This window comes from Polypterus senegalus, chromosome 17 (genome assembly GCF_016835505.1).
Source record: "Polypterus senegalus isolate Bchr_013 chromosome 17, ASM1683550v1, whole genome shotgun sequence".
Taxonomy (NCBI): Eukaryota; Metazoa; Chordata; class Cladistia; order Polypteriformes; family Polypteridae; genus Polypterus; species Polypterus senegalus.
Window position 1 is genome coordinate 11,074,182 of NC_053170.1, and position 24,926 is coordinate 11,099,107.

General features: G+C 45.2%; 1 protein-coding gene across 1 annotated transcript in view; it reads left to right on the forward strand.

The window, feature by feature from the left end:
* si:ch211-210g13.5 (inactive phospholipase C-like protein 2) overlaps positions 1–24,926 on the forward strand; it is a 146,875-nt gene that overhangs the window by 116,304 nt on the left and 5,645 nt on the right. The window lies entirely within an intron of this gene.

Consider the following 24,926-nt stretch of genomic DNA (forward strand, 5'->3'; position numbering starts at 1 on the left):
ACAAACCACCCACTTGGAGCGTCCTACTTTTATCTATTTTTAGATTTTCTGCTGGCCCCTTCAGCGTGTGGATGCATGAGGGGGAGGCGCTTTGAAACAGTGAGCCATTGCATCCTGTGGCAAAACTGCGGAACACTGTGATTAAACAGACTCCGTCTCCAAAGCATAACCCTCGTTTGTTAAGGTGATGTAACGTGTTCAGGCATCAAAGTGTAAAATGATGGAGTTCTGACAGGATCACACTCCCAAAAAGTAGATATACCGTATATATATATATATATATATATATATGTATATATACCCATCCATCCATTTTCTAACCCGCTGAATCCGAATACAGGGTCACAGGGGTCTGCTGGAGCCAATCCCAGCCAACAAACCAATCCTGGGCAGGGTGCCACCCCACCGCAGGACACACACACAAACAAACCCACACCAGGGCCATTTTAGAATCGCCAATCCACCTAACCTGCAATTTCTTTGGATTGTGGGAGGAAACTGGAGCGCCCAGAGGAAACCCACGCTACAACATGCAAACTCCACGCAGGGAGGACCCGGGAAGCGAACCCGGGTCTCCTAACTGTGAGGCAGCAGCGCTACCACTGCGACACCGTGCCGCCCTATATATAAATATATATATATATATATATATATATATATATATATATATATATATATATATATATATATATATATATATATATATATATATATATATATATATTGTGACAGATGGCTGGGGTTCCTGCCTGGAAGGGACATCCTGAAGGAGGAAGGACCGGGAGAGGGACAATACCTCCCCCGGGCCATGAGAGGGCAGTCTCCCTGGTCTGTATCTGGGCCCACGAGATCATAGCTTAGAAGCTCAACCCTGTTGGAGTCTATGGCCACCACCAGTGGGCACCCAGAGGATGATTACAAAGCCATGGACTTTAGCACTTCCACCACACCAGGAAGATCATGACGGAGCACCTGGACCGCATCCAGGTTATTATAAAAGGGGCCGCCTCACTCCAGCAGGCGAGCTGGAGTTGGGAGGAAGAAGATGGAGCTTGCGAGAGGAGGAGTGAGGGTGGCAGAAGAGAAAGAGTTGAAAAGAAATAAGGGACTGTGAGAGAATTGTGGCTATTTAAGGCATTGTGTGGTGTTGTATGTCGAAGAATATAATTAAACGTGTGTGCTTTTGGACATTTGGTGTCTGTGTCTATGTTCGGGGGCTGAATTACCACTATATATATATATATATATATATATATATATATATATATATATATATATATATATATATATATATAGTGACAGATAGAGGGCGCTATCGTCCTCTTGGACCCTCAGACTATACGCCAGACACCAGGTAAAAATCCAATAATTATTTTTATTTGGACAAATAAGTGCAGAAAGCACCCTCCTCTCCACAATACTCATTAAACAATACAATCACAATACTCAATATTCCTCCACTACTCCCAGACGCGTTGCCACCCTTCCACGCAGCTCAGCTCGACGTCTGGGATTTCCCATCGTCCTTTTATAGTCCTTGAACTGGACGTGTTTCAACCCTTCAGTCCATGTGACCTCCTATCACTTCTGGATCAGATAAAAAATCTTCTTCTTCATCCCGGAAGTACGTCATTTCCCCTGTCGCTTTGCCCAAGACGTACTTCCGGGTTATAGGGCACATATGACTCTCTAGGCCTCCCTGCAGCGTCCTCTATTGGCCCCTGTGGTATCCAGCAGGGCTGTAGAGGAAAACTCCACTGTCCATGATTCCCTGCTGGTATTTGGGGGAACCTCCATGCGGCAGGGAGAGCTCCACCTGGCGGCCTGGGGGTATTGGCTGGGATATATATGTATATATATATATATATATATATATATATATATATATATATATATATATATATATATATATATATATATATATATATATATAGATAGATAGATACTTTATTAATCCCAAGGGGAAATTCACACATATATATATACACACAGTAGGTATAGAAAAGAATCCCCCCCTTCAAAATATTCCCATTTTTTTGCTTTACAGCCTTAAATGAAAACACACACAAACCAATATTTCTTCCCAGCTTTACTTACGCAATGCAACCTACAACACCCCAGTGAAAGATATCACAGCTATGGTTTACAAAAATTATAAAAAATCAAAAACAAGCCCTACTGAGGTTAATAAAGGATCACCCCCCAATGTCAATGTCATTTAGTCGAACCCCCTTTTGCTTTATATACAGTACTGCGCAAAAGTTTTAGGCAGGTGTGAAAAAATGCTGTAAACAAAGAATGCTTTCAAAAATGGAAGTGTTAAATCATTTATTTTCATCAATCAGCAAAGTGCAGTAAATGAACAAAAGAGAAATCTAAATCAAATCAATATTTGGTGTGACCACCCTTTACCTTCAAACAGCATCAGTTCGTCTAGGTACACTTGCGCACAGTTTTTGAAGGAAATCGGCTGGTAGGTTGTTCCAAACATCTTGGAGAACTAAGCACAGATCTTCTGTGGATGGAGGCTTCCTCACATCCTTCTGTCTCTTCATGTAATCCCAGACACACTCGATGATGTTGAGATCAGGGCTCTGTGGGGGCCATACTATCACTTCCAGGACTTCTTGTTCTTTATGCTGAAGATAGTTCTTAATGACTTTGGCTGTATGTTTGGGGTTGTTGTCCTGCTGCAGAATACATTTGGGGCCAATCATACGCCTCCCTGATGGTACTGCATGATGGGTAAGTATCTGCCTGTATTTCTCAGCATTGAGAACACCATTAATCCTGACCAAATCTCCAACTCCATTTGCAGAAATGCAGCCCCAAAAGTTCAAGGGACCTCCACCATCCATGCTTCACTGTTGCCTGCAGACACTCATTATTGTACCGCTCTCCAGCCCTTCGACGAACAAACTGCCTTCTGCTACAGCCAAATATTTCAAATTTTGACTCGTCAGTCCAGAGCACCTGCTGCCATTTTTCTGCACCCCAGTTCCTATGTTTTCGTGCATACTTGAGTCGCTTGGCCTTGTTTCCACGTCGGAGGTACGGCTTTTTGGCTGCAACTCTTCCATGAAGACCACTTCTGGCCAGACTTCTCCGGACAGTAGATGGGTGTACCTGGGTCCCACTGGTTTCTGCCAGTTCTGAGCTGATGGCACTGCTGGACATCTTCCGATTTCGAAGGGTAATAAGCTTGATGTGTCTTTCATCTGCTGCGCTAAGTTTCCTTGGCCGACCACTGCGTCTACGATCCTCAACGCTGCCCGTTTCTTTGTGCTTCTTCAAAAGAGCTTGAACAGCACATCTTGAAACCCCAGTCTGCTTTGAAATCTCTGTCTGGGAGAGACCTTGCTGATGCGGTGTAACTACCTTGTGTCTTGTTGTTGTGCTCAATCTTGCCATGACATGAAACTGTCTTCCACAGCCTCACCTTGGTAGCAGTTTGGCTGATCCTCACCCAGTTTTAAGTCTCCTACACAGCTGGTTCTGTTTCAGTTCATGACTGCGTTTCAGCCTGTGTGTGACATTGATGATCATTAGCACCTCTTTGGTATAACTGGTTGATCGCACGCCTGACTAGGATCCTACAAAATCCCTGACTTTGTGCAAGTGTACCTGTAAGAATTGATGCTGGTTTGAAGGCAAAAGGTAGTAACACCAAATATTGATTTGATTTAGATTTTTCTTTTGTTCGCTTACTTTGCATTTTGTAAATTGATAAAAATAAACAATCATTATTTATATTTCTAAAAGCATTCTTTATTTACAGCATTTTTTCACACCTGCCTTAAACTTTTGAACAGTACTATATATATATAAATATATATATATTGTGAACGCTGGCCCGGACACAGACAGACGGACAACATAGTTCACCCAACACACTCTTTATTTACACTATATACAAATTCACCGTGCACTCCAATCCCCAGTGCCTCCAGCACCGATCCCCCCAAAGTCCAGGCCTTACAGTCAAACAATGCCTTTCTGGCCGCCTCCAGTCCTCTCTCCAGCTCCGTCCTTCTTCCACCCGACTTATGCCAATGACTGGAGGGATGCGGCCCCTTTTATAGGAACCCGGATGGGCTCCAGCTGCTTCCCGGCAATCAGTCCTAGCCACACCCCAGTGTGGCGGAAGTGCCGGCTGCGCACCCGGAAGCCGTCCGGGTGTCCCCTGTCGTCTTCCCCCCAGCACTTCCGCCGCTCCAGGGTTCCTCAGGCATCCGGGCGCCACCTGGCGGTGGCCACAGGTCCTTACAGGGCTGGGCTTCCAAGCCCTCTACCCTTGGCCCCCAACATAACCAGGACGGACGCCCCCTCACGGTCTGGCGGAGGCACAAGCCCTCCTCTGGTCCTCCTGGGTGTCCCGGCCGGGCTCCTGCCCTGGCCCGGGGACCACAATATACTGTATATATCTATATACGAGTCATATGAAAAAGTTTGGGACCCCCTCTCAGCCTGCATAATAATTGACTCTCCTTTCAACATAAAAGATAACAGTGGTATGTCTTTCATTTCCTAGGAACATCAGAGTACTGCAAAGATTTTTAGTGACACAGTATTTAGTTATGAAATTAAATCAAATGTGAAAAACTGGCTGTGCAAAAATGTGGGTCCCCTTGTCATTGTGCTGATTTGAATGCCTGTCACTGCTCAATGCTGATTGGTTGGATGAGCTCGTTAAGCCTTGAACTTCATAGACCGGTGTGTCCAATCATGAGTGGTCAAAGGTATTTAAGGTGGTCAATCCTGCAAGTTGTGCTTCCTTCCCTTTGACTCTCCTCTGAAGAGTGACAGACAGCATGGGGTCATCAAAGCAACTCTGAAAAAGTCTGAAAACAAAGACTGTTGAGTCTCCTGGTTTAAGGGAAGGCTACAAAAAGACATCTCAGAGGTTTAAACTGTCAGTTTCAACTGTAAGGAATGGAATAAGGAAATGGAAGGCCACAGGCACAGTTGCTGTTAAACCAGCAGGTCTGGCAGGACAAGAAAAATACAGGAGCAGCACATGAGCAGGATTGTGAGAATGGCGACAGACAACCCACAGATCACCTCCAAAGACCTGCAAGAACATCTCGCTGCAGATGGTGTATCTGTACATCGTTCTACAATTCAGCACAATTTGCACAAAGAACATCTGTATGGCAGGGTGATGAGAAAGAAGCCCTTTCTGCACTCACGCCACAAACAGAGTCGCTTGTTGTATGCCAATGCTCATTTAGAGAAACCAGATTGATTTGGGAACAAAGTGCTTTGGACTGATGAAACAAAAATTGAGTTATTTGGTCAGAACAAAAAGCAGTTTCCATGGCGGAAGAAGAACACCGCATTCCAAGAAAAACACCTGCTACCTCCTATCTAATGTGGTGGAGGTCCCATCATGCTGTGTGGCTGTGTGGCCAGTTCAGGGACTGGGGCCCTTGTTAAAGTCGAGGGTTGGATGAATTCAACCCAATATCAACAAATTCTTCAGGCTAATGTTCAAGTGTAAGTCACAAAGTTGAAGTTACACAGGGGTTGGATATTCCAACAAGACAAGGACCCAAAACACAGTTGAAAATCTACAAAGGCATTCATGCAGAGCGAGGAGTACAATGTTCTGGAATGGCCGTCACAGTCCCCCGACTTGAATATCATCGACAATCTATGGGATGATTTGAAGCAGGTTGTCCATTCTCGGCAGACATCAAATGGAACTGAACTGGAGAGATTTTGTATGTAAGAAGGTCAAAAATCCCTCCATCCAGAATCCAGACACTCATCACAGGCTATAGGAGGACAGCGTCGAGAGGCTGTTAGATTTGAAAAGGAGGCTCAACTAAGTATTGATGTCATATCTCTGTTGGGTGCCCACATTTATCCATCCATCCATCCATTTTCTAACCCGCTGAATCCGAATACAGGGTCACGGGGGTCTGCTGGAGCCAATCCCAGCCAACACAGGGCAGGAACCAATTCTGGGCAGGGTGCCAACCCACCACAGGACACACACAAACACACCCACACACCAAGTACACACTTAGGGCCAATTTAGATTTACCAATCCAATTGTGGGAGGAAACCCACGCAGACACGGGGAGAACATGCAAACTCCACGCAGGGAGGACCCGGGAAGCGAACCCGGGTCTCCTAACTGCGAGGCAGCAGCGCTACCACTGCGCCACCGTGCCGCCCGCCCACATTTATGCACCTGTCTAATTTTGTTATGATGCATATTACATATTTTCTGTAAATCCAATAAACTTAATGTCACTGCTGAAATCCTACTGTTTCCATAAGGTGTGTCAGATATTAAAAGGAAGTTGCTACTTTGAAAGCTCAGCCAATGAGAAACAAAAATCCAAAGAATTAAGAGGGGTTCCCAAACTTTTTCATATGACTGTATATGTATATATATATATATATATATATATATATATATATATATATATATATATATATATATATATATATATATATATATATATATATATATATATATATATATATATATATATATATATATTGTGGCCCACCAGGCTGGTGCTGCCAGCTGAACCCGACATAGACACGCGTGGGACACAAGTCCAATGCACTCTCTTCATTTTATTTTCTTTTTCTTGTCTCTTCCCCGTTCCCCACAAGTATAACACAGTCCTGGCACAAGCACAACACAAACAATTAATCCCTTCCTTTACTATTTTCCTTCTCGTCCTTCACTCCTCGGATTAAGTTTCTTCGCTCCTCCTCCCTCCGGGTGTGATGGAAGAACTGCACATAACGGCTCAGCAGCTCCTGCTGCAGCACCCCCTGGTGGCGCCTGCGGATCCCAACAGGGCTGCACCACTCTCCAACTCCCATGAAGCCCTGCGGGAGTCTGAGGCACCGCTGTGACCCATGTGGGTTGCTATCTAGTGTCCCGGGGGAGGTAACGCGCTTGCCACGCTTGCTACCCCAGTCCTCCCAGTGTGGAGCAAGAGCCCTGGCCACATGTTACAATATATATATATATATACTGTATTATATATTGTATATATTGCGGTGTGCTGGTGCTCTGCCCGGGGTTTGTTTCCTGCCTTGCTCTCTGTGTTGGCTGGGATTGGCTCCAGCAGAGCCAGAGAGACAGACAGAGACAGAGAGAGAGAGAGTAGATCATTTCCACCTGGTCATTTTAAAAGTAGCTCGTAAGCCGAAAAAGTGCACCCCTGGTCTACACACTAGCTGGCTGCTGGGGATGTGCCTTTGCACAACACGGCGTGTGGCACATTATATACTGGCACGACTCTCATCTTGCTATCCGTGTTTCGATAAACAAAGAAACAACCTTTGATACGTATGGCTCTTCTTTATGCTGTTGTTCTGGCGTATCCTTTTGACTGTGATCTTGGGTTTGCGTTATCGGCTTAGTTGCTTTCAATCACTCTCTCCTCTCGGTCATGTCTCTTGTTTTGTTTTTCAACCTGATTTCACTTCCTGGTTTCAATACCTGTCCTCTTCTGACTAGTTTGGCTCTGCCCTTGTCACAGTATCAGATATCAGGAAATAAAGTTTCAGGCCTTTCAAATCTGACTGGATCAGACGGCAACATGATAAGCGTGTTTAGAGGATCAGACATATCAAAGAAACAAAGCGGTAGGCTATTGAGGTCTGAAAGGAACTAGAAAGCGGTTGGTTTTTGTGATCTGACAATAATCTCCCAATGTCAAAGCAGGGGCTCACTGAGATTTGACAGGATCCAATTCAAAAGTGGAAACTTAAAGGGTATTAAAAACTGACAGGATCGGACTCCACGCTTTTAGGCTAAATGAATATCAAGATCAGCCTCTACCCCAGTAGTAACATCTGTTCAAAAAGCATATTTTCAAACCAAAATGTAGCTCAATGTGAATCACAGAAAGGAAAAGAATTACAATTACAAAAAGTACAAATACAGCGGTGCTTGAAAGTTTGTGAACCCTTTTAAAATTTTCTATATTTCTGTATAAATATGACCTAAAACATCAGCAGATTTTCACTCAAGTCCTAAAAGTAGATAAAGAGAAACCAGTTAAATAAAAATATTATACTTAGTCATTTATTTATTGAGGAAAATGATCGAATATGACATATTTGTGAGTGGCAAAATTATGTGACCCTTTGCTTTCAGTGTCTGGTGTGACCCCCCAATAACTCAACTAAACTTCTGATCATTCCTGCACACCGGCTTGGAGGAATTTTCTCCCATTCCTCCGTACAGAACAGCTTCAACTCTGGGATGTTGGTGGGTTTCCTCACATGAACTGCTCTCTTCAGGTCCTTCCACAACATTAGATTGGATTAAGGTCAGGACTTTGACTTGGCCATTCCAGAACATTCACTTTATTCTTCTTTAGCCATTCTTTGGTAGAACGACTTGTGTGCTTAGGGTCGTTGTCTTGCTGCATGACCCACCTTCTCTTGAGATTCAGTTCATGGACAGATGTCCTGACATTTTCCTTTAGAATTCTCTGATATAATTCAGAATTCATTGTTCCATCAATGAAGGCAAGCCGTCCTGGCCCAGATGCAGCAAAACAGGCCCAAACCATGATACTACCACCACCATGTTTCACAGATGGGATAAGGTTCTTATGCTGGAATGCAGTGTTTTCCTTTCTCCAAACATAACGCTTTTCATTTAAACCCAAAAAGTTCTATTTTGGTCTCATCCGTCCACAAAACATTCTTCCAATAGCCTTCTGGTTTGTCCACGTGATCTTTAGCAAACTGCAGACGAGCAGCAATGTTTTTTGGAGAGCAGTGGCTTTCTCCTTGCAACCCTGCCATGCACACCATTGTTGTTGAGTGTTCTCCTGATGGTGGACTCATGAACATGAACATTAGCCAATGTGAGAGAGGCCTTCAGTTGGGGTCCTTTGTGACCTCGCCGACTATTACACGTGTGCCTTGCTCTTGGAGTGATCTTTGTTGGTCGACCACTCCTGGGGAGGGTAACAATGGTCTTGAATTTCCTCCATTTGTACACAATCTGTCTGACTGTGGATTGGTGGAGTCCAAACTCTTTAGAGATGGTTTGGTAACCTTTTCCAGCCTGATGAGCATCAACAACTCTTTTTGTGAGGTCCTCAGAAATCTCCTTTGTTCGTGCCATGATACACTTCCACAGACATGTGTTGTGAATGGCAGACTTTGATAGATCCTGTTCTTTAAATGACACAGGGTGCCCACTCACAGCTGATTGGCATCCCATTGATTGAAAACACTGGACACCTGACACCTCACCTTCAAACTAACTGATCATCCATGAGGTTCACATACTTTTGCCACTCACAAATATATAATATTAGATCCTTTTCCTCAATAAATAAATGACCAAGTATAATATTTTTATTTAACTGGTTTCTCTTTATCTACTTTTAGGGCTTGAGTGAAAATCTGCTGATGTTTTAGGTCATATTTATGCAGAAATATAAAAACTAGCCACGCCGCATAATCAGGCCGCTGTTTAAATGATTTTTAAGCACAGAGGAAAAAATAAACATTTGAAAAATCCGTAATTTAATAAACCACCAAGAAAAGTAACATTGCAACAATGCACGCTACGAACCAACATACAATTGTCCGTGACTGAAAACCGGAGGAGCGCCGTCGCGCTTTCTCCTTCCAAAGCGAAGGACGGGTTGAACGGCGCTCGTTCAGTACGCACTGCCCGCTTATGTGCCCGCCCCAACTCCCTACCTGAGTCACTTTCGTCTGTGTACAGTCCACACGCACCTGTGAGTCACGTTTGCTGTTCATTTTCCAAACACCGCCTCAGTCGGTTTCCACGTTGAGTTTTCATTGTTCTTTGCGGTTCCGGCTGCTTTTTTATATATATAATCCACCAAGTCACCCGACCATGGGGGGCTTTACAAAGGGCAGGGATGTAATCAGTGCGAGCGTATGACCCGCACGTACTGGGAATTTCGTTCGTGGGGAACAACTGGAAGCCACGGTCTCGATCACGAATGGGGTTCAACGGCTTACCCGCCGGGTAGACACACGTTGATCCATTCAGTGTAGCGCGCGTGCAGTACCGGACATACAAGTGCATCACAGACCTGTTAATGCTCAATCTCACGTGGCTGAAAGCCACTTGTCCCTCTAAGAATTTGGACGCCGACCGCTGTTGGGTCGTGTAACTATTTAGCAGGCGGGAGTCTCGTTCGTTTTCGGAAATAACCAGCCAAATCGCTCCAGCAACTAAGAACTGCCATGCACTACCACCCACAGAATCGAGAACGAGCTATCAATCTGTCAATCCTGCGCGTGGCCGGCCGGGTGAGGTTTCCTGTGTTGAGTCAAATGAAGCGAAAGGCTCCACACCTGGTGGTGCCCTTCCGTCAATTCCTTTAAGTTTCAGCTTTGTAACCATACTCCCCTGAACCCAAAGACTTTGGTTACCCGGTTGGCTGCCCTGTTGCGGGCCTGCATTGGTGAAGCAGGTGAGACGGTAATGAAACAGAGGCACAGGGCTTATTGGTTTTTAAAGACTGCTTCCTTCATTGGGTTTTAACCAATGCACGGAACGAACCAACACACAATCGTCCGTGTGGCGCGGAGGGTGGAACGGGAGGAGAGGAGAAGGACGTCCACTCCGCTCCCTCCGTCATGCTAGTCTGCTGATTTCTCGTTCAGTATACACTGCCTGCTCATGTGCCCACCTTCAACTCGTCACTCGAGTCGTTGTCGTCTTTGTACAGTCCAGATGCGCCTGTGACTCACGTAGACTTTTCATTGCTCTGTGCGGTTTTGGCTGCCTTTCTATATATAATCCACCAAGACACCCGAGCACGGTAGTAGCGAGGTAGGAGGGGGGTCTGTACAAAGTGCAGGAGTATCTAAGAAGACGCATGTTTGTCGCGGGTGCGAATTGCTGTATGTAGCGTGTAAAACAGTTTGCCAGGGTGCACGCAATCGTGCGTCATAACCGAAAACTCGTTTTTTAAAGACTGCTCACTTCATTGTGTTTTAACCTCAGTTGTAAAGGAACGTTTTAAGGATCCCATGGGATACCCCTCGCAAACCGTTTTACACGCCACATATGGCGATTCACCTCCGCGAGAAACATGCCTCTATTAACAGTCAGCGTGGCTCGGAGCTGCATGCGACCTCTACGACAGACGAATATAAATGACGCCGATTTTTCTGTGTCGTCGTGTCCGAGTTGGTGGGCGTGGCTCTGCGAGTTGTCGTCGTATCCAATGGTCTTGGAGTTGGTGGGCGTGGCTCCTTCCTGCATGCGCCATAGGTGTCTCACTTGTCGGCGGCTTAGTGAATCCACGCCCCTTCCGGTGTGCTTTCCATGGTCGTCTTGCCTTAGTGAATTATATATAGATAGATTCTAAAGGGTTCACAAACTTTCAAGCACAACTGTAAATGGATCCATGAAAAATTAATAAGACTATTCCAATAAGCAAATAAAAAGATTACAAAGTTGTTTGTTATGCTGTAGGATACTGAGAGCTGAGAGAATATTTATTTAAAGTGCTAACTCATAAGTTGTTGACATCTGGCAAGATAAAATTCAAAGATGCAGGCCAAAGAGCTCTGACAGGATCAGGCACCACGACACTAAGCCTTAGGCTGACTGGATCAAATTCATGGAAGCTACACTGAAAGTTTTTGGGACCTGACAGGAAATTCTAAAAAAACGCCACAGAGTAGATGGTTGAGAGTCGACAGATTAAAATTCAAAGAAACAGGTCAGTGAGTTCTGACAGCATCAGACACCAAGATACTAAGCTGTAGACCCTGGAGATCTAAGAAAATTAGATTCCAATGATCTAAGCTGTAGACTGTTTGGATGCAACACTGTTAGAGATGCAGTATGACGGGGCATAAATGTAAAAGTGGTGGGCTGTAGGCAGCTTACAGGATCAGCCTCTTAGGTGTTATACTGTAGGATGCTGAAAGTGGTGACGGTATACTTGGAATATGTTGAGATGCGGGTTATTGACATCTTCCAGGGCAAGATTCAAAAATCAGAAACTGAAATACTGTGCTGTGTGTTGTTGAGAGCTGACAGGATCAGGATAACACACAGATTGTTGGTATACGCCAGAATAAGATTAATAGCCACAGAGTATTGAGTATGCCAACGGGATGAACCTTTTAAGGTGCTATGCTATAGGAGGCCTAAAGCTGACAGGATCAGCCTCCTAGGTGACACTCTGCATACCATCTGAATATGAATGGAGAAAAGTCAAAAGTGCCAAACTGCATGGTGTTGAGAGCTGGCAGAATCAGACTCTAAAGGAGGTTTGACAAGATCAGACTTCGAGTGCCGGAGGTGTAGCCTCCTGAGGTCTGACAAGGCACTGAGATTGACGGTCACAGCACTTTCATTCTACAAGGTGTGGACTTGACCCGGACACAGACAGGCGGACATGTTGTTACTCACCACCACACGTTTATTATGTACAATATTTACAATGATTTGGCCACTCAGACCCAGTTCAATAAAGTGCACAAACCCCAACACACACAGTCCTGGCCACAAATGCCTTCTTCTCGGGCCGCCTCCACTCTCCTCTCTTGCCTCGTCACTTCTTCCACCCGACTCTAGCCTTGAATGAAGGGAGGCGGCCCCTTTTATATACTCCCGGACGAGCTCCAGGTGGTTCCCGGCATTCCCCTCTTAGCCACGCCCCAGCGTGGCGGAAGTGCCGCCTGTTCTCCCGGCAGCTCTCCGGGTGTCCTCCTAAATCTTCCCCCCAGCACTTCCTGGTGTGGCGGAAGTGCTGAGGTCACAAGTCCCCAAGGCATTGGGGCGCCTCCTGGTGGTGACCACGGGCCCCTACAGGGTGGGGCTTCCATGGCCCCCAAAGCAACCAGGAAGGCGGCCCCCACGTGATCCCAGATGGGCACACGCCCACTTCTGGTCCTCCAAGGCGCCCCGGCCGGGTTGTCACCCCTGGCATCCGCGACAAAGGAAAAGGTCTTGAAGTGTAAAGCTACGGGCTTAGCATTGCAAAGCCTACAAGAACTGAAACGTTTCTAACAATACCTGTCAAGGTACCGCTCCAGTGAAACTGCTGGCCTTTGAGACCTTACAGGATCGGGCCACGAGGCTACGAGGTTTATAATAGTTCAGTCTGGCAGCCACAGGTTGGTAACAATCCGGGCACTAGACTGTAAAGCTGTACATTACTCACCACACACATGCATTTGATCAACGCAGACGCCCATGATCTTGAGCTCTGACAGCATCAGGCTTCACTTGAAAAGCCCATTGTCCCCTGGGTCCAAGGCTCCATGTGTACGGTAAACAATGAGACCTCTCGATGGAAATGCAGGCTCTGAGTGGCTTTTGTAGAGCAGGGAGGCGGATGAGATAAACAATGACAAGCACGTCGTCACTCAGGGCCGTGAGATGAGAACATGAGGGCCGAGAGAGTTTCCTATTTAGCATTTTAATTAAACGCCCTCGGCCCTCTCATGTCCTCTCCCTGAGAGCATCCTTATCTAAGATGAGTGGCATGCCGCTGCCACCTTGTGACAATGGGCCTCCGCTGCCTTTGCCATTGCCACATGTTTGTGCATTTTAAAGCCAGCAGCTTTGTTCCTCATCGCGTTGTGTAATTGTGTGCATATTGTTGTACTCAAGAGCCAACTCTGTGGGGTCCATGGGACAAAAGGCGTTAAGGGGGCACTCCTTAAACGTTTCCATAGAGCAGCCAGTGGCTGATTCTGAATTGCAGGTATTGCCGTGCTTTTTTTAGCCATATTGGGTGTCAAATGTGAGCAAATCCAAGATGGGACAGCAAGTCATCCACTCTTGGTGGACCATTTTTAAAGGAGAGAAAACATGAAAAGTCCATGCAGGTGAACCCAGGTCTCTAACCACCGGAGAAGCTCATCTTGTTATACTTCACGTAGACGTTTTTCTCACCGGGATATTTTAAAAGGGGAGAACGGAAAGAGTCTGTGCAGACCCTAATTTGAACCCAGGTCTCTAACCACAGTACCACCCCACCTGAGAAGCTCATCATGTTATACTTTACATAGAAGTTTTTCACAGTCTGCTGAATCGTATAGCATGGGTGCCCCAGAGGATGGACGGGCATCCTGCGCAGGATGAAAGAAAATCCCCTACTCGGCTGGGATGCCACACTTACAGACGTTACCCAACCGGGATGCCTTATTATGCCCGCACTGATTGGGATGCCCGTGGAGTCAATGGATTGATCAGGACTGAAGGCAGGGTGCAGTGAGTCCCCCTCAATACTAGGTGGCCGCGTCCCTCAAATATGGTCCCAGTTTGGACCCCTACTGGGAGTTGAAATTCGGAGGTGCAGCACTTTAGGGGACAGTTGGGAAGGATAGATGGCACTGCTGAGGTTCCTCCCTGGCTTCCATAAAGGGTAGATGGCACTGCTGAGGTTCCTCCCTGGCTTCCATATGACCTTGAAGTGTTTCCAGTAAGCTATGCTACCTCAGCAGAAGTACTTCTGGGTCCACCAAAAAAGGAGCCTGCTGAAAAAACACAGTGGAGTCAGAGTCGGGAGGGGGCCAGCTGGTGGTACCTCAGGTATCGAGGAGGAGAAGAAAATCATTTTTTTTTTTTTGTCTTGGATTGTGTTGAATTGGCTGGGTTTTGTGTTTACTTTGTATTTTCATTACCTTTGCCGAGCTGCTGGAAGTTGTTTATTTTACCCAGAAGTTGTGCTGGGTCATTTGTGTCTGTGATTTAGGAGCTCTTTAGTGCCCCCAACTGGTCACAATAGCTAGGGGTTCAATTACAAATGCAAAGAGTATTGGGGATGAAGAACAACCCATTCTCGTTCCATTTCATAGCTTGAAATAGTCAAAATGTATTTGTGAATTTTTACAACATCAGAACAATCTGGATGGGAACAGGCCATTAATTCAGCCCAACAAAGCTCACCAGTCCTAACCTCCTAATTGTTCTAAAACACCATCAAGTCGAGTTTTGAAAGTCGCTAAAGTCTTACTGTCTACCACACTACTTGGTTGCTTATTCCACATGTCTGTGGTTACCTGTGTAAAGAAAAACTTCCTAATGTTTTACCCTTCACAAGTTTCCAACTGAGCCCCCGTGTTCTTGATGATCTCATTTTAAAGTCACCGTCTCAATCCACTGGACTGATTCCATTTATAATTTTAAACTCTTCACTCAGGTCACCTTTTCATCTTCTTTTGCTTAAACTGTAAAGGCTCAGCTCTTTTCATCTTCCCTCATAACTCACCCCCTGTAGCCCTGAATCAGCCTCGTTGCTCCTTTCTGGACCTTCTCCAGTGCTGTGATGTCCTTTTTGTAGCCTGGAGACCCAAACTGCACCCAGGACTCCAGATGAGGCCTCACCAGTGAGTTATAAAGTTTGAGCAGAACCTCCTGTGACTTGTACTGCACACGTCAAGGCGCTATATAACCTGACATGCTGTTAACCTTCTCCATGGCTTCTGAACACTGTCTGGCAGTTGATAGCTTAGAGTCCACTACGACTCCCTAAGTCCTTCTCATAAGGCGGACTCTTGATTTTCACACCTCCCATTGTGTATTGAGTTGTGGGACCCTCTATGCACAGGCAGTCATGACCCTTTATAAACGATGTCAACTGATTACAATTTGACACAAGTTCTAGGCACATCTCAAGGAGAATTAAAGCAAACAAGGAGGCACTTGAGCACAAGTTGGGGTGCCAGAGTGAAGAGTCTGAATACGAGAAATTTCACTTTTGGATTTTTTAATCCTTTCTGAAAACCAAAGCCCAAACTTAAACCTCACAGAGCACGTGTGGAGAAACTTGAAGATGGCAGTTTACAGACGCTCCCCATCTAGTTTAGCTTTAGAGGATCTGCCAGAAAGAATGGAAGAAATGGCCCAAATCCAGGTGTGCAATGCTTGTAGAGGCTTACCCAAGAAGACTTGAAGCTGGACTTGTCGCCAAAGGGGGGCTTCTACAGAGTACTGAAAGAAGGGTCTGAATACTTATTAGAATGAGAGATTTTGTTTTTTGGTTTTTAATAAATCAATTAAGGGCGGCACGGTGGCGCAGTGGTAGCGCTGCTGCCTTACAGTAAGGAGACCTGGGTTCGCTTCCCGGGTCCTCCCTGTGTGGAGTTTGCATGTTCTCCCCGTGTCTGCATGGGTTTCCTCCCACAGTCCAAAGACATGCAGGTTAGGTGCATTGGTGATCCTAAATTGTCCCTAGTGTGTGCTTGGTGTCTGTGTGTGTGCCCTGCTGTGGGCTGGCACCCTGTCCAGGGTTTGTTTCCTGCTTTGCGCGCTGGGATTGGCTTCAGCAGACCCCCGTGACCCTCTAGTTAGGATATAGCAGGATGGATGGATGGATAAATTAATTTTAATAAATTCATGTAATAAATTTGCAAATATGTTTTCATTTCGTCATTATGGGTTTTTAAAGTGTAGATTGATGGGAAAAATGGGAAATTGTGTCCATTTAAAATTAAATCTAAAACCAAAAAAAGTGTGCGGCCTCTGAAGACTTTCTGAATCCACTCTACATACTTTGAACTTTGCTCAGAAGCCTCAGTTCATATAAATTAGACAATTCCAAGCTAGGAAATTAATATTATTTTTGTATCAGTATGCTGCTGCTGGAGTATGTGAATTTCTCCTTGGGATTAATAAAGTATCTATCTATCTATCTATCTATCTATCTATCTATCTATCTATCTATCTATCTATCTATCTATCTATCTATCTATCTATCATATAGTGCCTTTCATTCTATCTATCTATCTATCTATCTATCTATCTATCTATCTATCATATAGTGCCTTTCATATCTATCTATCTATCTATCTATCTATCTATCTATCTATCTATCTATCTATCTATCTATCTATCTATCTATCTATCTATCTAGGAAATGGAACCAGATTGGGTTGTTCTTTATCCACCCTACTTTTTGCATTTGCAGTTGAACCCCTAGCTATGTGATTCAGCACACTGAGAAGAGGTTCTATGTAAAGTATAACAAGATGAGCTTCTCAGGTGGGGTAGTACTGTGGTTAGAGACCTGGGTTCAAATCTCAGTCGGCATTAGGGGTCTGCACAGACTGTTCATGTTCTCCCCTTTTAAAATTGCCCCGCGAGAGTGGAGTATGCATTGTGTGCCTGCCACCCAATCTAAAAGAGTTTGAGAGGATCTACCAGGAAGAAGGGGATACACTGCCCAAACCCTGGGGTGCAAAGCTTGTAGAGACTTAAGCAAGTAGGCTGAAAGCTGTAATTGATGTCAAAGGGGCTTCTACAATATACTGAATGAAGGATCTGAGTACTTCTATAAATAGGAGATTTCTGTTTTTTAATTTTATTATGCGCAAAAGCTTAGAGAGGACCATCAAATTAAAGTTCTTGCTAATTGCATTACATTCTCCAGGAAGTAATGAGTAGCGTAATCCTGTTACAATTGGAAAGCAGTAATTAGGAACTTACAATGCATTGTTTTCTGTGAGTACCCCGACTCTGTCAGTTAGCCCCCTGGACTCTCAGGAGACAATGGCCTTTTATTCAGCGTCCGCCTCTGATGGACGTTCACTTTGCAGTTCCATTGCCATTGAAAATGCCCTTTGGGTCTGCTCTGCCCGCACGCATGCTGCACATGAAGACCTTTCAGTCCTAACACTGACTGTGGCTCAGGAGGGTGTGTGCAGGCTGAATTGTACGGGGGGGTGGGGTGGTCCCAATCTTTATTTTTGCCCAGACTTTGGTGCAGGACTTCTCCACGGAGGTGTTGAAGATGGAAGACAAAGCTGGTTGGGTTTAGTTTTCAGATCAGTTAACACTCCATAGAAATCTGCAGCATGTTTGACTAGACGGCAACACGTCAATCCCACCGCTGACACAATTTCTGACCCTCGTGTGAGACCTGGCATTGAAGAGAATTGTGCCGTTTTGAGTGTAGATAGATAGATAGATAGATAGATAGATAGATAGATAGATAGATAGATAGATAGATAGATAGATAGATAGATACTTAATTAATCCCTTAGGGTGGCCCATGCATCCATTTTCCAGACACACTTGACCCAGTTTAGGATCACAGAGCAGGACTGGGTGCTCTTCAAAAAGGTGACTTGTTAGGGACACCCAACTTGCTGTCCTCAATTTAATCTCTTTTCAATTTCTTTATTTATTTTTCTTTAGTAAAAACTTTGTTTTTTATCACCTTTTAATACCTCTGTGTTATCTCATTAGCCTGCTGGCCTCCCACCCTTAACGTGCATCTTATCCCCCCGGCGTTCACCCCTCCACCCTCATGAGATAAGCAGGGTGGGGTCCTAGGATTGACTTACAAGCCCCCTGCTGAACGCCTGAGATTATCGTGGACTTCTTTTTTTTTTTTTCTGCCCTCTATCAGGCCTGATGGCCCCCTGGGTAAACACACGGACTTGTTGCCATGAAGCGCCTTTCAGTAGCCACCACTGCCCCAGTGAGTACTTGTGACGCAATTGTATCCTGTTTTCAAACCATGAGTACCCACAGGTAAAATACAATACAATTTATTTTTGTGTAGACCCAAAATCACGCAGGAAGTGCCGCAATGGGCTTTAACAGACCCCCAGCCTTGTCTCTCAAAGAAGACAAGAAAAAAACCCTTGTAGGGAAAAAAAATGGAAGAAACCTCAGGAAAGGCAGTTCAAAGAGAGACCCCTTTCCAGGTAGGCTGGGTGTGCAGTGGGTGACAAAAAGAAAGGAGTCAATACAGTACAATACAATACACAGAACAATATAATCCATCCATCCATTTATCCAACCCACTATATCCTAACTACAGGGTCACGGGGGTCTGCTGGAGCCAATCCCATCCAACACAGGGCACAAGGCAGGAAACAAACCCCAGGCAGGGCGCCAGCCCACCGCAGAGAACAATATAATAGTAAAATAAAAATATTACAAGTACAGTGTAGAATTCAACAGCAGGTGACATCCCATAATAGGATTTGGTTCAGAGTCCTGGAGACCTCGGCCATCTAGCTGCTGCCCCCTATTGGCCATTCCACAGCTGAGTCAGTGCTGGGCCAGCCAATCCAATGAAGGTCTACCTGACGAAAAGTGGGCAGCCTGTAGTCTCACTGTGTTTTGGGTCTGTCACTCTCTGTTCTTATATAGCGCCTTTCCATAGTGGACACCATCCCAGGATGGCACTGTTTCCATATTTCTAAAATGTAAGCACCACCAGCTGAAATGATTCAGTCTGTGTGGCACAGAGCGTCAGTAGTGGCGATGGAACCTTTGACCTTGTGGTCCTACTGTACAGCTGTGCTTGAAAGTTTGTGAACCCTTTAGAATTTTCTGTATTTCTGTATAAATGTGACCTAAAACATCAGCAGATTTTCACTCAAGTCCTAAAAGTAGAGAAAGAGAAATCAGTTCAACAAATGAGACAAAAATATTAGACTTGGCAATTTATTTATTGAGGAAAATGATCGAATGACATATTAGTGAGTGGCAAAAGTATGTGAACCTCACGGATGATCAGTTAGTTTGAAGGTGACATTCGAGTCAATGGGATGCCAATCAGCTGTGAGTGGGCACCCTGTGTCATTTAAAGAACAGGATCTATCAAAGTCTGCCCTTCACAACACGTCTGTGGAAGTGTATCATGGCGCGAACAAAGGAGATCTCTGAGGACCTCACAAAAAGAGCTGTTGATGCTCATCAGGCTGGAAAAGGTTACCAAACCATCTCTAAAGAGTTTGGACTCCACCAATCCACAGTCAGACAGATTGGGTACAAATGGAGGAAATTCAAGACCATTGTTACCCTCCCCAGGAGTGGTCGACCAACAAAGATCACTCAAGAGCAAGGCGTGTAATAGTCGGCGAGGTCACAAAGGACCCCAACTGAAGGCCTCTCTCACATTGGCTAATGTTCATGTTCATGAGTCCACCATCAGGAGAACACTCAACAACAATGGTGTGTGTGGCAGGGTTGCATGGAGAAAGCTACTGCTCTCCAAAAAACATTGCTGCTCGTCTGCAGTTTGCTAAAGATCACGTGGACAAACCAGAAGGCTATCAGAAGAACGTTTTGTGGACGGATGAGACCAAAATAGAACATTTTGGTTTAAATGAAAAGCGTTATGTTTGGAGAAAGGAAAACACTGCATTCCAGCATAAGAACCTCATCCCATCTGTGAAACATGGTGGTGGTAGTATCATGGTTTGGGCCTGTTGTGCTGCATCTGGGCCAGGACGGCTTGCCTTCATTGATGGAACAATGAATTCTGAATTATATCAGAGAATTCTAAAGGAAAATGTCAGGACATCTGTCCATGAACTGAATCTCAAGAGAAGGTGGGTCATGCAGCAAGACAACGACCCTAAGCACACAAGTCGTTCTACCAAAGAATGGCTAAAGAAGAATAAAGTGAATGTTCTGGAATGGCCAAGTCAAAGTCCTGACCTTAATCCAATCTAATGTTGTGGAAGGACCTGAAGAGAGCAGTTCATGTGAGGAAACCCACCAACATCCCAGAGTAGAAGCTGTTCTGTACGGAGGAATGGGCGAAAATTCCTCCAAGCCGGTGTGCAGGATGATCAGAAGTTACTGGAAACGTTTAGTTGAGTTATTGGGGGGTCACACCAGATACTGAAAGCAAAGGGTCACATACTTTTGCCACTCACAAATATGTCATATTCGATCATTTTCCTCAATAAATAAATTGCCAAGTATAATATTTTTGTCTCATTTGTTGAACTGATTTCTCTTTCTCTACTTTTAGGACTTGAGTGAAAATCTGCTGATGTTTTAGGTCACATTTATACAGAAATACAGAAAATTCTAAAAGGGTTCACAAACTTTCAAGCACCGCTGTATTTAGCACCTTTCCTCTTCAGGCTGCTTTAAGGGTCCAGAGCACAGTTGTGCATCACATTGTAAAACAGTGAGGGGATTACAGGAACAGAGTGAGTCAGGGCCAACCTTACTGGTCGTATATAGCGCCTTTCTGTAATAAACGCTACCCGGAAGGTTCTGTATTGTGTCCATATTTCTTTCAAATAAGAGTTGAAGATTACTCAGGGTCACACAGTGAGTCACAGACTGGGATACGGCATGTGGCTGGCTGAATATAGCGCCTTTCCATAGTGAACACCTTCTCAAAGTGCCGTATTGTTCACTTACACTTGTTTTTATATTTTTGCTCTAGCAAGTGAGGTGATTGGCTCTGAGGTGATTCAGCCTGTCACTAAGTGCTCTTATATAGTGCCTTGCCATGGTAAACAATATTCTAAGCTGTATTTTAGCTCCAGCATAGGTGTTTGCTGTACTCATAGAATACTGTATAAGAACCGGATGATGAAGGAATTGATTCAAGGTCACACTGTGAGTTGGTGATCTGAATGTAACCTCTTATCTTGTGCTCTTATTATATAGTGCCTTTCTACTTTAATATGTTGTCCGGCCGGGACGCCTCTTCATTCTATGGACCGGGGGAGCAAGCCTGGTCAGGACAGTACCTCCCTAAGAATGCTAGATGGCAGCCCACCCGGGTTGAACTGGGGCTACCAGCGTGAAGTTTTGGAACTCAAGCTTGTTGGGGGCGTCCGGCCATCTGTCTGCTCACCGATTTACAGTTAATGTGTCATCATCATCATCATCATCACTGCATTACAATGGAAGGTTCATCGAGATATTAATTGAATGGAGGAAATGTATTGCTAAAATGGAGCACCCTCTAATGCTTTTCAATCTGGCTTAAAAGCGGCCAGGACAAACTCATTGCTTTTATTGCACATGACAGCTGCTCAGCCTTTAGACTTTCATGTGTCACTCAATTGATATGCAGTTTTGTGATACTGAGCCAGAGATCTGCAAAAAAGACCTCCTAAGTAAGGATGGGAGGCAAGCAGAAACTCAAAAATGAGTGCATGACTGAAACCCAGGAAAGGACATGAAAGGCAATACAATACAGTTTGTTTTTGTATAGCCCAAAATCACACAGGAAGTGCCGCAATGGGCTTTAACAGGCCCTGCCTTTTGACAGCCCCCCAGCCTTGACTCTCTGAGAAGACAAGGAAAAACTCCCAACAAAAACCTTGTAGGGAAAAATGGAAGAAACCTCGGGAAAGGCAGTTCAAAGAGAGACATGAAAGGCAACGATGATGTCCGACCCCTGTCTGTCGACACTGAACTGCCATACAGCTTGGTGCTCTTCTTGCTCTAAAATAAATTACAATACCAGTTGGTGCTCATCTGACTTCCTGGAGTTGGCTGCAGTCGACGTGTCCTTCTGTGCTCGGCTCGCTGCTCTGAATGTCCCCCCCTGGTGTGGGGTTGTGCACTTAGCGCGCTCTCAGATACAGAACTGTATGCAGATCTGTGCTCAGCTCACTGTCCTGAATCTTCACAATTTGGGGAACTGAAGGGGATTCAGAGCACATCTGAGTTTGGCTCAGTGCTCTGTTTGGTCACCATCAGCTAGTGATGACACATTACATGACTTCTAGTCATGGGGTATGTCAGACTTGCTGACCTGCCTTGTGCCCTCTGCTGCCTGGGATTGGCACCAGCAGACCCCCGTGACCCTGTGTTAGGATACAGCGGGCTGGACACTGACTGGCAATGTTATTGGTACAAATGTTTGTGATGTGCCATCTGTTGGAATGACTGATGCAAGCGCCTTGAGCATGGGAAAGGCACTATATAAATAAAATAATTATTATTATTATTAATAATACATTTAATTACTACATTATTACAAGATACATTCCAATAAGTGTTGCATTGCAACGTTTAACGCTGAACATGCTGAGGTCTGTGTTGATTGCTTAGATTTCATCCCATCTTATGTGCAGCACAGCTAGACAACCTTAATGAAAAGGAAAAGTGTATCTAGGTGTCTGTTCAGTTGCTATGTCTCTGTCATTCCAACAGATGGCACATCACAAACACTAAACACTTGTAGTACTAAAATGCATTGCATTTGTTATTCCAACAGATGGCACATCACAAACATTTCTGGTAATACAATTTTATTGCTACAAATGTTTGTGATGTGCCATCTGTTGGAATAACAAATGCAATGCATATGTCTCTGTTATATAGCACTTAGTATGTGATTTGTAAATGCAGTGTTCATGTTTATATACCATATAACCATTGCTCCGGTTCGCTTCCTGGGTCCTCCCTGCGTGGAGTTTGCATGTTCTCCCCGTGTCTGCGTGGGTTTCCTCCGGGCGCTCCGGTTTCCTCCCACAATCCAAAGACATGCAGGTTAGGTGGATTGGCGGTTCTAAATTGGCCCTAGTGTGTGCTTGGTGTGTGGGTGTGTTTGTGTGTGTCCTGCAGTGGGTTGGCACCCTGCCCAGGATTGGTTCCTGCCTTGTGCCCTGTGTTGGCTGGGATTGACTCCAGCAGACCCCCGTGACCCTGTATTTGGATTCAGCAGGTTAGAAAATGGATGGATGGATATTGCCTTACTCTTTGGATTGCCACAAAGCAACCTGCGAAATTGGAGAAAGAGATTGTGAGTGAAACGACAGCGTCGTGAAAACGAGACGGACTGTGAGCGGACAGAAGCAGAAATGCTCCTTCACCACCACATAATTACTATTCGGACAGTGATTCCGAGCATGCCATTCCTATCGTATCAATGTCCAAGGGTTTTCTTTTGTAATTTTGTTTCCCTTATAAGAAATCCTAATGCTGTGCGACGAAGGGCCCAGTTCACGACTGGCAGCCGCGTTTAATCAGGTAGCACTTCACAGACAACTTTAACACGAGCAACGTAGTTGGGCGCACATGGCTAGTAATATAATATAATATAATACAGTTGTACTTTATCTGTCTGTAAGTTTGCACTGGGTTGACCTTCAGAACTCCCAGCAGATCTGTGCCAATGGGTTGAACTGCAGAGGGCCCGTCATTTCTGGGCCCGGGTGGCTGCCCTGTCTGCCAGGCAGGCTTCTCTACTTCAGTACAATATAACACTGAGGTCGTTTAGCTGGATATATTTTTGCATTGGGGTGAACTCCACACAAAAACTCACATGTGAGGTCAACTCTTTGCCCTGTCTGGTCACGCCAGGCTCAAACACAGCTTGGCATGCAGATCTGCCCTCAGCTGGCTGCCCTTTTCGTTCCCTTTGGGATGGTGTGTCTCGAGCAAAATCCTGGAGCCTCTTAGGAGTTGGTCACCATGACACTTCCTCAAGCGTCGAGTGGGCGATTCCTCAGATTGATTGCCTACTGTGGGAGCAGCAAAGCTGACTTCCTTGTCATTGTTCATGGGCTGACAGCTGGGGAGAAGTTCACAGGACAGCAGCCAAAGGAGAAGCAAATGTCCAAGGTGTCGTAGTCAGCAAAGTGGCACCCCCACCTTCAGCCCGCCTGTGGTTTTGTTTGCGCTCCCCTTGGGCCCCACAGACACCCAGGAGAGATGATACAAGGAGGACGTGCGTCAATGGTAGAGAGCCACGCTGTCAATATTCCCACCTCACTGGCTCTCTAACAAGTTCAGACTCGCTGAGGAGTGGAAGTGAACGGTGAGGGCTTTTTTTTTTTTTTTTTTTTTTTTGTCACACGTGTGTAGTTGGGGCTCAAATGGAATGAGACCACCGGGGAGGAAGGGACATCCTTGCAGTAAGAAGCCCACTTGGTCACTGGAGTGCATGGAGTTCTCCTTTGGATCGATGAGCTAAGATGGTGTCACTCCGTGCAGAGTGTGGACCTGAAAAGAGAGGCGTGCTTTCCAGTAAGTGTTACCATAATTGATACCCAGTGTCATCCATGACCATGGACCTCGTCCCTTGAAGAGCCTGATATTTTATTGTGAAGGGTTTCCACTCAGAACCTTGTCAGTGGAGTTTGTCCTAATAAGCTTTTGTAATGGATGACCATCCCATTTTTTCTTAGTGAACGCCTGGTCGCCTGTCAGATTTTGTAACGGGTGACCAAGCTTAACCATGGCAGTGGAAGTCTGC